This window comes from Amphiprion ocellaris, chromosome 1 (assembly GCF_022539595.1).
Source record: "Amphiprion ocellaris isolate individual 3 ecotype Okinawa chromosome 1, ASM2253959v1, whole genome shotgun sequence".
NCBI lineage: Eukaryota > Metazoa > Chordata > Actinopteri > Pomacentridae > Amphiprion > Amphiprion ocellaris.
This window is the reverse complement of record NC_072766.1, coordinates 14,093,876-14,110,192: the sequence shown is the minus strand read 5'-3', so window position 1 is coordinate 14,110,192 and position 16,317 is coordinate 14,093,876. Positions and strand designations below refer to the sequence as shown.

The following is a 16,317-nucleotide window of genomic DNA, read 5'->3' as shown; positions in this document are numbered from 1 at the left end:
TAAAAACACATAAAGTACTAAAGAAATTACCATCTATGCAGTAGCTTTCTTTAAAAAATTAACATTTCAAATTAGGACAGTTACAGGAGACGAAAAAACACATTTCATGGATTAAAACATCATAGGCTTACGTAATAATTTAATGATTCTCGAGAAACATTGAATAACAGTCAATCTTTGTGAAACTAGTTGAATAAATTTGCCTTTAAGTCTGAATATATCAACAAAAAACAACAACAAAAAACAAGAGAAGCCGCTGTTCCTCACATCTACAAATACTGTAGAAAATCATTTTATTAATGTCAAATTTTCACATACACAGCATGTTAAGTTTAAAACTAGTGATAATTTTCTGGTATTCTAAATATATGGGCCTATTGGAACCTTTTAAGGTGCATTTTTCTTGCATATTTCTAATTGGGATATAGTAACACAAATGAAAGAAAAAAAACATTTTCCTGCCTGTTTGTTAGATAACAAGATAAAAGCCATGAAGAGGTTCAGCTGACAACGAAACATTACATTTCAAGTGTAAATGTCCACAACTTGAGGCACTTTGAATAGAACAGATATCTTCATGAATAAAGAGATTCCCGGATACTGTACAATCACATACTGTACAATGTTCTATATAAAACAATAAACTGAAACAAAATGGGCTCCTCACTGTTTATTGAAGGCATTCTTAAAAAGTCTTTTGTTTCTAAATTCCATTGCAGCTTTCATGAAGTTTTAATAGGTACCAGGAGCCCACTTACATTTTTTGAACAGACTTTTATTGTCTGTCTCAGTAAACAATGAGTCAATGAAATGGCATTTTAATTTACAATCCAATTAGCAGGCATGTGGCTCATCCACTGTCATGTTGCAAGTCCAGACATGCATTTAGTTTAATTATCAGTTCCAGAGACTCATGTAGGCTGCTTGTACAAAAGCAACAGAAAAGAAGGGAAATAGTCATTTTCTGTGCAAAAGTTACAAATTCCACCATTGTAAGTGTCTTAAATATATATTTAGGCCTGTTCTTTCCATGTTATTAGAAGCTCTTGGGTATTTGTGGAGCCCTGAATACCTTCTTTAATAATCCTGGGCAGTACAAGCAGCTCTGTGTTGTTGCAAGGCCTACTTTGATCATTATATGGACATATATTGTGCCCTTTTATCTGCGCAGTTTCTGCTATTTGCGTGACTTATTATTTGGCCAACAAAATCAAATAATAAGACTACCAGGAACCCAAAACAGTCGAAAAATTATGAAACTATGAAAAATGTACATATTCTAAGTGATGTTAAGTCAAAATAATAATTCAAAATGAAAAAAAATATCAACATCACTATACAATACAGCAGGAAAAACAGAAAAAATATGACTATAATGCAGTCTACTTGAATGTGCTCTTGATTTATAAATACAAATATTACATATTTCAAAAATATTTCTTTTTAAACATTTATTGTGACCTACAGATATAAATGAGACTCTACCTCACATGGGATTATCTATATCAGCATTTTCAAATGTTTTTTCTGAGCTTCCCTTCAAAGGACATGACATGATATAAATAAATTTATGTTACTCAAATTATAATGTGATCACTGTTCACTGATGAATAGACCGACTGTTTCACCATGTTGTTCTTCATCTAGCTAACCTTGGTGAGGTTTCCTTCTTTCTTTCAAATCAAAAGACTGAAAAAGAATAGGAAAAACTTTTTCTAATTATGTGAAACTCGGGCTTATTTGGCTGCTACAAAGGAACTTGTAGTGCCACAGCAGCCCCTTAAATGTGGCGCTGAGTAGCGCTGATGAGGTGAGAAGCAGAGAATGCCTAAAACAAACTGTAGAGGGACTCCAGCAAAACAGCCAGGGGCTTAAGATATATTAAATTACCATGATTGGGACTTAAAGCATGGTTAAAGCCTGTTTGAGAGGCTGGGGAGCCTCAAAGCAGAGCTATTCATGTCTGGGGAGCTGGGTCAATAGGTTGGGGAAGTTCACAGGACCTGATTCTATTCTTATGCAAACGCAGTGAACAAGACCTAAAGCTCACTCAGTTGGAAGATATAAATGACTGGACAATCATCTGCAGCCCTCCACAGTCTCAAGCCTGGTCTACAGCTGCCTACTCGTCATTCATGAGGTAGAGCAGCGACGTCTGAGTTCACCCTAAACGTCTCACTTCCTGCATGCCGAATTGAATGTATGTGTTTTCTAATGCAATGCTACACAGTGACAGCTCTGACAAGCACATAAATTCAGTCCTGTCTCATGGAAAATGTCACCTATCATCCAGATTTTAGTTTAGAGCTGTTAAATGAATGGGATGTCATGATCCTAAGGCGTGAAGTGTGAGTCTACACTGCAGCCTCAAAATTACTTTCTCAGCTTTGGTGAGTAATATGACTTCTAGTGACTATTAACACAACAGACATCTATCTGTTTACATGTAGGAGATTTAAGCAGAATTACTGAGTGAATTCATGTTAAGCACCATGAGAAAAAACAGATAAAGCCAGCAGCTCGTCCTCTGGTCACCTCTGCCTGACAGATTCACATACAGCACTTACACTTATTGTGCAAAGAAAACCTATTATTCTGTTCATAAATGCCTCTACAAGCGTCTTTATTATCCACTGATTATATGCAATGCTGCCTTGAAACTAAAATTCAGATTTTTAAGATGTAGCAGTGATAAATCAGACATTAATACTCAAATTTTGCAGAAAAATGAAAACTAAAACAGTGATAGTATACTTTATGCTATAGCTACAAGTATGCAGTCAGCTGAAAACCATGGGCAATAACACAACACAAAAAAAAAAATCATTTCTGAGGACTTTTGTTTGGAGATAATGTCACATTAGGACAGGAACATGATCAAGAATGCTAGACCCTCTCCAAAACCAAATGCTGTTTTTTAAGGAATTCTGATATTTAATACATGTATATGTAAACAGACAGATGACAAATTAAAGGAAAAACTATAAATTGTCTTCGTACAGTGACTGTGACATTCCACCACAGCAGCTTCAATGCATCTTGGCAGTGAGTCTGTAACTCTGGAGGGATGAGCACCATTCTTCCACAAGCTTTTCCCACATTTGGTATTTTGATGCCAGAAAAGCCAAATCATATTATTCACATCACTTTCACCAAACCATTCAGTCTGGTCCTACGGATTGGGGTCACTGTCGTCCTGGAAGAGAAATGTGGTGTGAAAAAGGTGATCACTAAGAGAAACTTTGGATGAATTTTCAGTGAACTTTCCCTCTAAGGAGACAAGTGGACCCAAGTCATATCAGCAAAATGCCCCCACAGTAAAACAGAGCCACTGGATCCCCTCAGTGAAGAGAATTCAGGAATGTACTGCTCTCTTGGTGTTCTCACTTATCCATCAAAAAAAAAAGCAAAGGATTACTCATCTGACCATTCTTTCCACATCTCTGTAGAGCAGTGCCTGCGGTTTCTGTACTACTTAACTTTCACATGCACATTCATCTTTGGAACGATGTGTTCACTGCAGATCTACTAACTTATTATTCCTCTCTATGTAATTGTTGATTGACTGTTCCTACTGACAGTTGGATCACATCATACACTGACATTTGCTGTCACCAGAGGAAGAATTACTCTTCTGTTTATTCTTACAAATCACACTAATGTACAAGCATCGCTATCATCAAATGTGTCACCCACAATTTTCAACCATAGTTACAGATGAACTCGCTCATAAATCTAAATGCAGAGGTGATATTAGACCCTGTTACTATTGAAACACTAACAAGTTGACCAGTCCCTGTGACTGAAGCTCCTGCCATCTGTGCCGCAACACTGAACCCTTACAGAAAATCAGAATCAAGTGGGTCTGCTGAGCATTTTTCTACATGCCACAGAGCATGGCTGGATTACAATTTAATTTGCTTAATTGCAGCAAACAGTGCGGCTGTATGCAAACATCTGCATTAGTCGTGTTCTACTCATTGGTTTTTGACCTTGAATTTGTCACCTTAGCTGAACTTTGACCTTTCACTGTCTTAATATACCCTAAGGACAAACTTTTCTCACTCACTGATTGCTTGATTTCTTTTTCTTTCTTTCTTTCTTTCTTTCTTTGAGAGACTATAGTATAAATATAGGTTTAACACGAGGTTTATCTTGGTGTTTGACATTAGAGCAGCAGTGGAAACCGAATAGAAGAGAATGAAACAACAAAAACGTTGCTTGTCACACAGTCTGAGGGGTCATCAGAAGAAAAGCCTGCACGCGTGTCTGCGGTCTTGTGTCGGATCAAGTTGTGTCCCAAGAGAGTGAAAGGTCAAGACTCTGTCCAGCAGCAGACTAATGCTCTCTGGACCTGAGGCAGTTTAAGCTCCTGTAAAACAACCAAATGGCAACAGAAAGTCCACAAAATTACATTTGGTTTACTGTTGGTTTACAACACTTTCATTTGAGATTAAAGCTCCAACATGTATTTCATGTCTGGTTAGATTGCATGATAGAAATGAGTAAAAATAGCTACATGCCAGCACAAACAGTGAGAGTGGATTCAGTCTTACTGCTGTTATGACACTATGTTATTTTTGTGTCTGACAGTTGACATTTTCCAGTTGCTGTACTTTTTCATTATAGTCCTACAAATATATTTTTTAAAACAAAGTTTGCACACAACAATTAGTCAAGGGACTCAGGGTTCGAAACTAACTAAACTGTTACAGGAACACGGTAGAACTTTTTGCCCAAAAACAAGCTTTTGTGAAAAAAAGATGCATTCACGCTATTGTCGAGGTTAACCAACATTTTCGTCTACCATCTGTCAACATCAGTTTTTGAATCAAAACATGCACCTGATGTTTTCAGTGAGCGGCCGCTGTCCAAGGTGCTGATGGACGTTATTCTTTATGAACTGTTTCAGCAAAGTGAATGAAGACACAGTCATCACATTTCTGGATCATTTTATTGAGTAAAGAACAAATACATTTCAATCACCTTCCTTCAATAATCTCAAATAAGATTTGAATAATTTCAACAAATAAGTACCTTTCAACATTATCTTCTTAAAATGTTCATACAAAATGATTATCAGTGTAATTTGCAGACAAATCATTCATACATTGATAAAATTCAAAACAAAAAGACAATAACAATGTGGCAAAAACCATTTGGGGCAAAAATCAATTCAAATAAACTGGAATTACAGTAAAAATCCATTTATACTTTTGCTCATTTTGCAGAAATTGCATTGAGTTTTTTTTCTAAACATACAACACATAAAAAATGAAGAATCTGTATGATGTTTTCAAAATAAAAAATGCTTTAAACATGCTGTTTTGTAGCATCAAAGTGTGAGTATATTTTATTTATGCTGAACTGGTAACTTTGTGTTCAGTCTATCTTGCATAAAGTGACACAAAACACCTTCCAAAATGTTGTCTCATTATATTCAGTCTCATTGCACAGAGACAAGACTTCAGGTTTTGGCTGCTGGATCCAACAGACTGATATGAAGATCCTCCACATCATGTTGTGGCACCAGTTTCATTATGGTCTATTTCTGAAGAAAAGACAGAAAAAAAAAAAGAAATCCTCATCAGCTGTGATTCAACTTTAACACATTTGCTGTTTGTGTATGGATATGCAAAAGTTAGAAGAAACTACTTGTAGTGAATGAGTCTGGACATTTTCACTCTTCTTTAAGTGGTTGCATCATCTCAGCATATACGTAACTATTGTCAAATTAAGTTCATTCAGGCGTTGCATGTACGATCAGGCTGAGTTCAGCCCTGCAGCCATGCTGCTGCCAGATTCACCAAATTATATATAGAGAGGTTCCCGGACAATTTAATCCCACTGGGAGACATGGTAAGGCCCTTTCTCTGCCAATTTTCACCCTCTCTCTTATTCAAGCCTCCTCTTTCTTCCTGCAGCTCTACAATGCAGGATTGTGCTTTCTTTTTTTCATGTTCTCTCATATCTTTTCTCAGTATGGCTGCCACCCCCAAAAACCCCTCAGACAGCATGCAGTTTATGCAAATGATTAGCCTTTCAAGCTCAAAGTTGAATGAGACCTCAACAAAATCTCTCTCTTTCTCCCACACACACGCACACACACGCACGCACACACACACACGCACACACACACACACACACACACACACACACACACGCATGCACACACACACACACGCACACACACACACGCATGCACACACACACACACGCACACACACACACATGGGGTGACTGAGTTTAAAAAGACACTCGGGTATCATCTTGGTCAAAAAGTGTGTGTGTGTGTGTGTGTGTGTGTGTGTGTGTGTGTGGTAGCGACATGGCTGGAGGTGTAAGTGAAGAGTGATGTTAAATGATGGATGGACGTGCAGATACATACAGAGTTAGGAGTTGGTTAATAGTGGAAGAAGGCTGAGAGGGGCGTGCACGGTGTGTGTGAGAATGATGAATGTGGAATTCTTGGTGTTCCCAGGGTCTGGGTGGTGTTTGAAAGGCCTGAGGAGGGAGGCTGCAGGGGGAGGCTGCAGGGGGAGGCTGCAGGGGGAGGCTGCAGGGGGGGAGGCTGCAGGGGGAGGCTGCAGGGAGGGAGGCTGCAGGGAGGGAGGCTGCAGGGGGAGGCTGCAGGGAGGGAGGCTGCAGGGAGGGAGGCTGCAGGGAGGGAGGCTGCAGGGGGAGGCTGCAGGGAGGGAGGCTGCAGGGAGGGAGGCTGCAGGGGGAGGCTGCAGGGGGGGAGGCTGCAGGGAGGGAGGCTGCAGGGAGGGAGGCTGCAGGGGGGGAGGCTGCAGGGAGGGAGGCTGTGCCCAGCTGTTGGGGGGAACCTGATTTTCTCTCTCTCTCTGACAGGCTGTCCTTTTCACCAGCACATAGCTGGACCGACCAGGCCGCTGCCATAACAACGCCACAGCCCCTCTGTCATAGCGATGGAGGGAGTTTGGGGGAGGCACGCCGGGAGTGAATGAGGAGTCGAGACGTTTCTACCCTTGTGAACTTGAACTTGACTGACAGTCTGAACGACAGGCGGGAGAGTATGGAAATCAATTCTTGTCTGAAATTTTGCATCATGATTTACTAGAATGAATTATATGTTCTGAAGTTCTTAAAAATCTACTTTGCAAATCATGGATGAACAAATGTTTAATATGAGTTTACGAAGATGAGGTAATTTTAATAATAAGATTGTGAAAGCTCATTTTTTACTCAGGAAACAGTTTGACAAAAGACAAAAGCTTATGTTAAGCTCTTTTTGTAAAGGTCAGATCCCCAGAAAACTTACTTTAAATTGATCTTTAAACAACAAAACAACTACATTTCAATTATAGCACTATAAATTATTTCACCATTAAAGTAAAAATATAACAAGCAATAATACAAATGTCACAATAAAATAAACACTAATACAAATAAGTAATCAAAGTGACGATAAAAATGATTTCTCTACACCCAGAAGGTAAAGAGACCACATCACATCAAGATCTTCTCTGTTACAGACGGTGAGGAGCTGCAGCTCAGGCTAATATTTTTATCGTTTAGTGTCGAGTTGCCTTCGGGTCGGTGTTACGTGCTTGTTTGCTTCAGGCGAAAGCTGATGAATGGCGACTGGTCCACATCGGGGGTCTTAGCTGCTCAGACCCACTCGGCCATGGGAAAAAGGGAGCTGTGAAAGGTCCCCTGTCGCCGTTACAAAGCCAAGAACAAGCCATAGCAGGATAATCGTGTTTATCCCCAGATTAAGACAGGATCGCAGCTGCGGTGTCCTTGTGGAGGGAAAGGGGGCTGCAGGGGCGCAAAACATACAATGTTCTGCTTCAGGAGAGCCCACAGTCGTCATTACTCTACACAGGTTCTTGCCCTGAGATACGAGACCGTCCTGTTTGAAGGAGGGTCATTCCTCTGTAGGAGAATCCTGCAGCAAGAGCATCACTCTCACAACAGTCCATCACTGTGGTCGCCACACCTCATCCAGACAGAGCTAATCAAAGCCTGATCTGTGCATGTGTTGTATTTGAATGTCCGTCTCTATTAACACTCTGCTGTTGATGACACATGACGGCAAAGCTGATCATCCAAACCGGTGACGAAACGCTGAATGCGCCAACTCTCTCATAAATTCTCCTTGCACCTCAACCAACCTCCCTCATAATCAGACTTCAATCATTTTTCATTTGTCTCTTTGTGTTTTGCTCTATTGAAGGTGATGCTGCATTTTTGTCATTGCCACCCATTTACAGAGGAATTTTAAAATGTCTCAGCTTTTTGTTCTGTTTTTCTTGATCTTCTATGTAACTGGTGCAGATTTAAGAGGGAAAATAACACAGCAGCATCAGTGTAAAAGAAAATGCTTTGGAAAATGATGTTACACGTGTGCTGCTAAAGACAGACTAAAACCAAACTACAGGATACGCAGGCTGCATCTATGCAGACTGAAGAATTGTGTGGGAAAATGAGCTCTCTCACGTAAAATGATTTGAGCAGGATGCATATTTGAAACAATGGTCTCATTCTTTGTCATTAACATTAGCTCCTAAATGAGACAAGGCATCAATACGCTGACTGTGAGAGTCAATGGCAGACATAAAGAGGCAGGAAGACAATGGGACAACTTCTCCAGGAGACACTCTTATGGCTGCTGTGCTAATGCAGGCATCTGCCACTGTCTGGTCTGGACTGTTGTTCCCACCTCATTGCTCAGGGTTTACTGCAGCAGCCGCTCACATATACAATGTTGGGAAAAGCAGTGGTGGACCTTTGTCAAGTGCTCCTTTCACAAAGCAGCTATTGTGGAGAGAAGCCAGGATCAGAATTATAATGTGGACCCAGGCTACTGTTTACCAACAGGCCAACAGGTCTCCTGCAGCTGCACACAGCCAGACTGCAGACTCTGAAAAAATAATACTTGCTATGTGTAGAGGTGTATGTAAGTGTAGGTCAGTTTGAGTTTGTTCATTGATGGCTTGTATATATGACCTAAATCAAGTGTTTTTTTTATCAAAATCAATTTATGTTATATATTGTTAGAGTTAGATATAGTTTGGAGATTTTAAAAAAAATAGAATTAGAAAGTCTCTCATACCTCCTGGCCTTCCAGAGGTTTAACTGGTTTATGGAACCAATACAAATACATTATATATATTACATTTATTCAGTATCTATGATTCAAATATCCATTAACGCAGAGTATTTCGAATAGATATTGACAGCTTTTATTAAAAGGCCAATATAGGTGATTCACACACATTCTCTGGGTATTTTGGTGCATGAGTCCCTATAATCAGCCAGCTTCTCACTGACCCCTCCCCCAAGCTGCATGTCTAATTACAGGCTGGTTTCTAATAAAGGAACAGTTCCCCTTTTATTTTACAATAAAACCAAAACATCAACCTTTACATAAAGCACAAGAGAGCAAGTGGAAGAGAACCAGTTAACTGCTTGAGAGGTTTACGAAAATTTTTTAATTAATATTAAAACCAGTGACCTATTATTATTATTATTATTATTATTATTATTATTATTATTATTATTATTATTATTATTATTATTATTATTATTATTATTATTATTATTATTAACAGCCACTTTGTACATTGGTTGAATATTCTGAAATAGGGAGAAATGCTTACAGCAGGGCCTTATTGAAGATGATTAGGTGAAGCTTTTGCAGGGAGAGGAGGGGTTTATCTTTTACAATAAAAACTGTACACTTGGTGGGTTCTTCTGGCAATTTGCAAGACACGTTGAGCTACTTTGAACTCGGTAATAAAAGATTCAGTATTTTATTTGCTGAATTTTAAATGACAGCATTATGGAGAAAAAAAAATAAATTTTACTGGTAACAACCTGAACAGTGGGTAGCACAGTACAGATGTACTCTCATGACTTAAGGATCTCTAAAACCCTGTCCTATGATGGGTATTTTCATAGGCATATATGTGACTACAGTTAGTTTTTTTTCAGTCGTGCTGTCAAATAGGCGTCTGGACACAGCATTTCTAAAGATATTATAGGTTACAGTTAAGGATAAACTAGAATGATATACATACTGCATCTTTATAGAAATGTTTACTGACGATAGAATTAATCTTAATTCCTATAAATTGGAAAAACAAGATGGATTTCCTTGGTATTTTATTTCTCTCCTCCAGACGCTGGTACAGTAGAGGACGTGCTGCTGCTGCGCCTTTAAACAGGCCTGCTGTCTCTGCTCCCACTTTCGCTGTAATTATGTTAATATGCGGAGCCTGTCAGCGTCCAATTCATTGCGGGATCGTTTCCTTTATTTTACACCGTTGTGGAGCTCTGGGTGTTTCTCGGCTGCTCTTGGATCGAGACCAACAGAGAGCGCACATGTCGGTAAACATTTAGTCCAAGCAGCGCTGCTCAGTGTGAGGCCACTGGCTCTGATGCTGCCGAGAAACACACCGGCTGGAAGGAAGTGACCTGGAACCGCAGGTAAAATGATCTAGTTTTTAAAATAAACGCTGACTATCATGTTGATCTGCAGGCTGAGCTACGGTAAAAGCCGCTATGTTAATAAGACCTCATATTCATCCATTAAAACTCACTTCAGTGTCACATCACGACGGAAGGACAGAAACACTCGAAAGCATCTCTAAACTGAAAGCAAAACGAAACACGTTGTTTTTAATCTGCACCACACAAAATGTAATGTTCATTAAAAAAAGAAATAGAGAAGAAACAGACGTGGTGTTTGAATGAAGGTTTGTATTTTTTCTGTAAATGTGCGATAATTAGCCCTTTACGTGTCGTTTTTTTCTTATTTAAAAGGGCCAATTTACTGATAATTTTAACATATAAATCTCCAGTCTTCAGCTGACATAGTGATTTTTGCATTTTTTTTTAAATTAATGAACTAAGATGTCCATCACTGTTTCCACCACTGTTTCTAATCCCATCAGTTTAATAAAAACGCTGTATAAAACATCTTCATTATTCAGAGGACACATTTATGTATCTTTGCCCATTACACCTAAAATAAAATTTAACAGAGAAATATTTAATCAGTGAACATGTACTGATGGCCCATAATATTTTACCTGAGCAGGTTTAGAAAATAAAAGGCCTCTAATTATCCACCAGTTCTCAACCAGCAGTTATTCCTTTACTATATTTGAAATGATTATATCTGGTCATTTCTGCAAGTCTAGCAATATTTTCTACAATTTAACAGAGAGATCAGCTTTAAGAGTAATAAATAAACAGAAACAATATACAAAATCATTTGAAATGCATCTCATAGTTGATTAGCTGTCTGGTTATACTCAGTATAGATGGAGTTAAGCATAAGAAAGTTTTAATTATCTAATGCCAAGAGAATTTTTTTTTTATGTTTCATGCTTACCATAATCTGGTTCCCTACATTTACTTTTATCGAATCAGGGTATAAAGTTTTATTTTCACTGTAGCAACAGAATATTACTCATGCATTCTTTTCCTTAAACTTGAAAGATTTTTTTTCCCTTGTTCCACTTGTGACATTTGTGGGATCAGAGAGAGTCAGGTGTAAGAACCAGCAGCTTCAACACAATCAAATGTCACGAGATCGTCAACCAGTGAATCGATGACTTCTTCTCTGTCTGTTCAATTACAGCAGCAGTTAAACGTACAGTGAGTTGCCGGATGACCTTCTAAAGGCCACAGAAATGTGACCTCAGTAATCACCTACATCTCCAGCAGCCACGGCGAGATCACAGCAGAGAGGAAATTAAAGACAGGAAGGCTTGATTAAGGTCTGATAGACGGCTAATGATGGAACAATTAACGTGGTTCTGCTTTGCGCCAACACAACTGGTTTTAAGGCAGAAGGGAGACTCAAGAAACAATGTGGTGTGACAGAGGCTGAGCTCCAACAATCCTTCATATATATCTGTTCATGCTTTAATTATAGGAATCCCTTTCATTCAGAGATGAAGATACCACCTTGATAGTGATTGTGAAAATAAAAAATAACCTTAACATAAACAAAAGGATATTTTTGTGCACATGTTCATTCTTGCCCGCAGTTTGACAATTTTGGTATTGGGGATTTTTGGGACTGATAAGAGGAAACATTCAGACTATTTCATGCTTTTGTGTTCAAGGTGTGCATTCTGCTGAGGGGAATTCATGTAAAGCTTCACGTCTTATGGAGTCACACTATTTTCAGTTGCTCACTTTGCATCATTTTCAACATTAGGGTAAAACGTATCAGGAGTCTGGGACAGTTTTGATCCATTTAGTAAAAGACAATGAGAATTTCATAACATTTTGAAGAATCTTGCAAACTAAAAGATGAATTTATATTCAATTTATAATTGAACAGAAGTAGATTCAAATGATGCTAATTAAAGCTTTTGAGTTTTATAAAAGCAGTATAAACCTTGACTTGGTTTGGTGACATTTTGGATTTTTTTCAGCAGAGATTTAATGAAGGAACAACTCCGCAGCAAATAAATTTAAACAATGAAACGATACCAGGGGATTTTCTGAAGTCTGTGTCCAAAGAAAGTGTGGGACAGGAACATTTGACTGTATCTGAACCCATTAATACAGCAGGGGCCTCTTTTTAGATTTTTAATTTCCAGATATATTTAATAAGAGAGAAAGTGTGAATCAAATTAGTTGAAATAATTATTTACAGGCTCCCAGTGTCCACAGAAGAAAAATACATTCCTCAGAAAAGTTCTTAGTAAAAATAAATGAGTTTATTTGAAGAAATCTGTGTGTTTCTGGGCTCCAATGTACTTGAACATGGGATAAATGATAATTATCGCTGTTCAACAAGAGATCAGCAACAACTGTCTCATAGGGCTGCAAATGATCAGATTATTTCATTAATCTAATGGCTTTATTTAATTTAGATCAGCAAAGATTAAGATTATGTCCTCGTATTATGTATTTATCTGACCAACACTTCAAAATTCCAGGATATTTAATAAACCATCACATCAGAATATCAGCAAGGTGCCACAAATGAGACGGTAAAAGAGGACAAATTCTGACATTTTTGGATTTTTTAAAAAAAAATAAGCAGTTGATTAGCAACATCATTTTCATTGTATTTCCTTTAATCTACTTTTGAGCCTAGATCTGTTGGAGGTTTCTTACTGTCCATGTGGAGTTTTTTTCTTTCCACTGGCACAAAAAAAAAAATGCTCAAAGGGAATCACTGCATTGGTTGTGTTTCCTTTTATAATACAGCATTGTAGATTCTTCATCTTGCTATTTGAATTCCACCTACCGTGACTTATGAACTGAACAGCCGACTAATAATTGTGAAAATAAAACCTTCAACAAAAGGTTAAAGTGATTTAATAAAACTATTACTTTGTCACAACCTACCTGCAGAGACTTGATGTCCTCCTGAGTTGGTGTTTCTTTTCTGGTTTCACCTCGTGGAGGAGGATTTGGAGGTCATTCCTACTTTCGGTTATCTAGCTTTATGATGGATGATTAACAGTCATACAGCTAGATAACCAAAGACAGGAACAGGCTCCGTTGTTTCTCAGAACAGCAAAAAAGGTAAATCTGAGGCTTCCTGGGAACATAGAGGATGATGATGCCGTTAACACATGTCTGAATACAGCTTTAATTTAACAGTAAACATCTTCAACTGGCAATTTCTATTACATAAATATTTTTTAAAAAAATCAAATATCTCATCCTTGAATTTTTTTACATACCTTTTCTATGACCAACAAAACCGTTTTGAGTTCATAAAGTGATGCTGGGTGATAAAACTGCTGTATATGTGCACGTTCATACTGCATTTTGCCACATAATAGCTTTTAGACATGCTAGTTTTGGTCTTATACTGCCTCTCATACTTTTCTAACAAACCCGTAACATTTTAGCAAAGAAAACTATTTTAACACTGCAATCAGTTGTCTTGATGCTGTTCCATTAAGGCCCTTGCAGTAAAGTTTTTGCTGAAGAATCACAATTAAAACAATGATACTCTAAATATTTTTTCACCTGCATGCTGTGCTGTATCACTATTATTATTTTTATTATGATTCTGTCGTTGCTTTAGTCAGTGACGACCCTGTTACACCTGAAAAGCATCCACTTTAAAAATCCAAGGTCACTGTGTCACATATTTGCATCCACATTTTTATGAGAATCTAAACGTTTAACTGAAATTAACCTCGTGATGACCTCACGCTTTTCTTAGTCAGTGCGTCTGACGTCAGTTGTTTTAATTGGGAATTGGGTGCACTGACGAGGCGTGCGTCACTTTCTTTGCATGTCCAATAGAAAACACTGACAAAAATTACCACAATTATCACAGTTTTTTAATAAAATTACGATATTCAGAATGACTTAGTATTGTCAACACTGAGTCAAATTTTCAACAAGCAGGATAAATATTAAACGTCACACTGTGGTGACAAATACTCCATGATGTGCACAGAACAGGCCTGCACATCCACAGCTTCATACTCACAACAAATATCCTAACGTTGTCAATTAGGTTAAACCATGGTAGACTTCCTTCATTTTAATAAGAGAAATCTGCTTGTCCTGATGTTAAGTAGACATTGTTGCTGTGGGTTTGACAATGAAAATGTTAAAAAGATAAGACTTGAAAAAATCACGCTTCAGTGAATGCCTATATGTCCAGAATCCTGAATATTTCTAGTATCAGACCATCTGCAGTCCGAGCATGAGACGCATCCATTTAAACACGTCTGTAGATCATATGAGCAGCTCTGATGTGTGGAAAGTAATCACCAAAACACTCACCTGTGATCGTGGAGGATTCCTCCTCCTGCATGGAGACTTAAAACATCCACATGTGGCAAAACGAGGGACGCAGCATCAGTGGGGCTCCAGATGTGCATGAGTCTGTGTGCAGACAAACAGGTGAGCGCGTGGATCAGATCGATAAATCCCATCTGCACGGCGGGCTGTGGACGGATATCAGATCCCCCGTGGGCTGTGTGTTTGTATCCGTGATCAGGAGGCTCCCGGGTCCTGCCGCCGTTCCCCGACATGAGGGACGGTCGGTCGCACAAACGACCCTCGTCCAGACGTGGTCCAGGCGGTCCTGAGGCTGCGGTGCGTCCCCTGACAGAGACTCCAGTGGTCTCCTCTCACCTCCTCGCTACCTTTTTTCCCCTCAACGCTTCCTCCTCCTTTGGCTGACGTCACACGGACGGTAAGTTGCTGACAGCCAATCAGAGACTGTCCAACCGAGTGTGTATGCGCGTGTTTTGGGGGCGCGGTAGCCTGAAACTACATTGTAGGGTTGTATTGTAGAGCAACCACTTAAAAACTGAAAATAAGAAAAATTGAAAAAAATTTAAAAATTATAAAGACATTGGTGAAGCTTAAAGATTTTTTTTGTGCCGCACTGTACAATAAACTAAATAAAGTTAATATATAAACAAATTCACTCAGTTTAAGTTCTCCTGCTGCCTGTAACGTGTAAATTAACTGCACTTAGGTTGATTGTTCATTTGTGAAAATGTACAACTAGTTGAAGTAAATTCATTGAACTTAAGAAAACGAGTTCAATAAATGTAAACTATTGAGTTGAATCAACTTGTCACTCAGACTATGGTGACGAAGAGATTTGCTCTAAATTTACCTTTTTAAGTTCATTGAGTTTCTTCTTCATTTCTACAATTCTACAGTTTCATTTTGCAGAAACTTTTATCCAGAGTGAACACAACAAAAATTCATTTCATATTTAGTACTTACAGCCTCAGCTGTTGAGGACAGTCAGAACAAACCCAATCCATAAGGTTGCGCCTCATAAATGATAAATTTAATCTCCAGAATGAATTTATTGCTAACTTTGTCATGGTTAGAATTGATTTATTAATATGCAAAGAAACAACCACAAGTCAATTTAACACATATTAAAGGCATACTGCATTTTCCCAAACCTAAAAAAAGTCTCTCTAACAATGTATCATGGAAAGTCTGTTTATATATCATGTTTGTTTCTTGTGAACTTAGTTTATTGAGTTGAGTGAACTAATAAACAAACTAGTGTTTTAAGGTTTTAATTGTTTGCAAAACAAAAAATTGACATTTTAAGTTCCATTTATGAGAAATGTGCAAGTTCACATATTTATATTAAATAAACTAGAAAATATGAGTTTAACTGATTATCGTAGAACTTTCCCTCATGCGTGACTCCTGCAATAAAAAGAGGTGATGGATTATTGCCTATTTATCAATAATTAGGCTACACCACTGTACAGAAATGGCAAATGTCTGACTTTAGCACCTCTCAGTGGTGTTTGAATTTCAAAATTTGAAATGAAATGGTAGGAGTTACTACTAATTAATAGTAAGGGTGGT

At 38.2% G+C, this 16,317-nt stretch overlaps 1 long non-coding RNA gene across 1 annotated transcript; it reads right to left on the bottom strand.

The window, feature by feature from the left end:
* Positions 1–259: 259 nt before the first annotated feature.
* Positions 260–15,086, bottom strand: LOC129349683 (uncharacterized). Its single transcript, XR_008602782.1, has 3 exons — positions 14,749–15,086; positions 13,345–13,540; positions 260–5,551 (listed from the first exon to the last, which is right to left on the bottom strand). It is a non-coding gene; the product is annotated as an uncharacterized LOC129349683 (long non-coding RNA).
* Between the last annotated feature and the right edge of the window lie 1,231 nt (positions 15,087–16,317).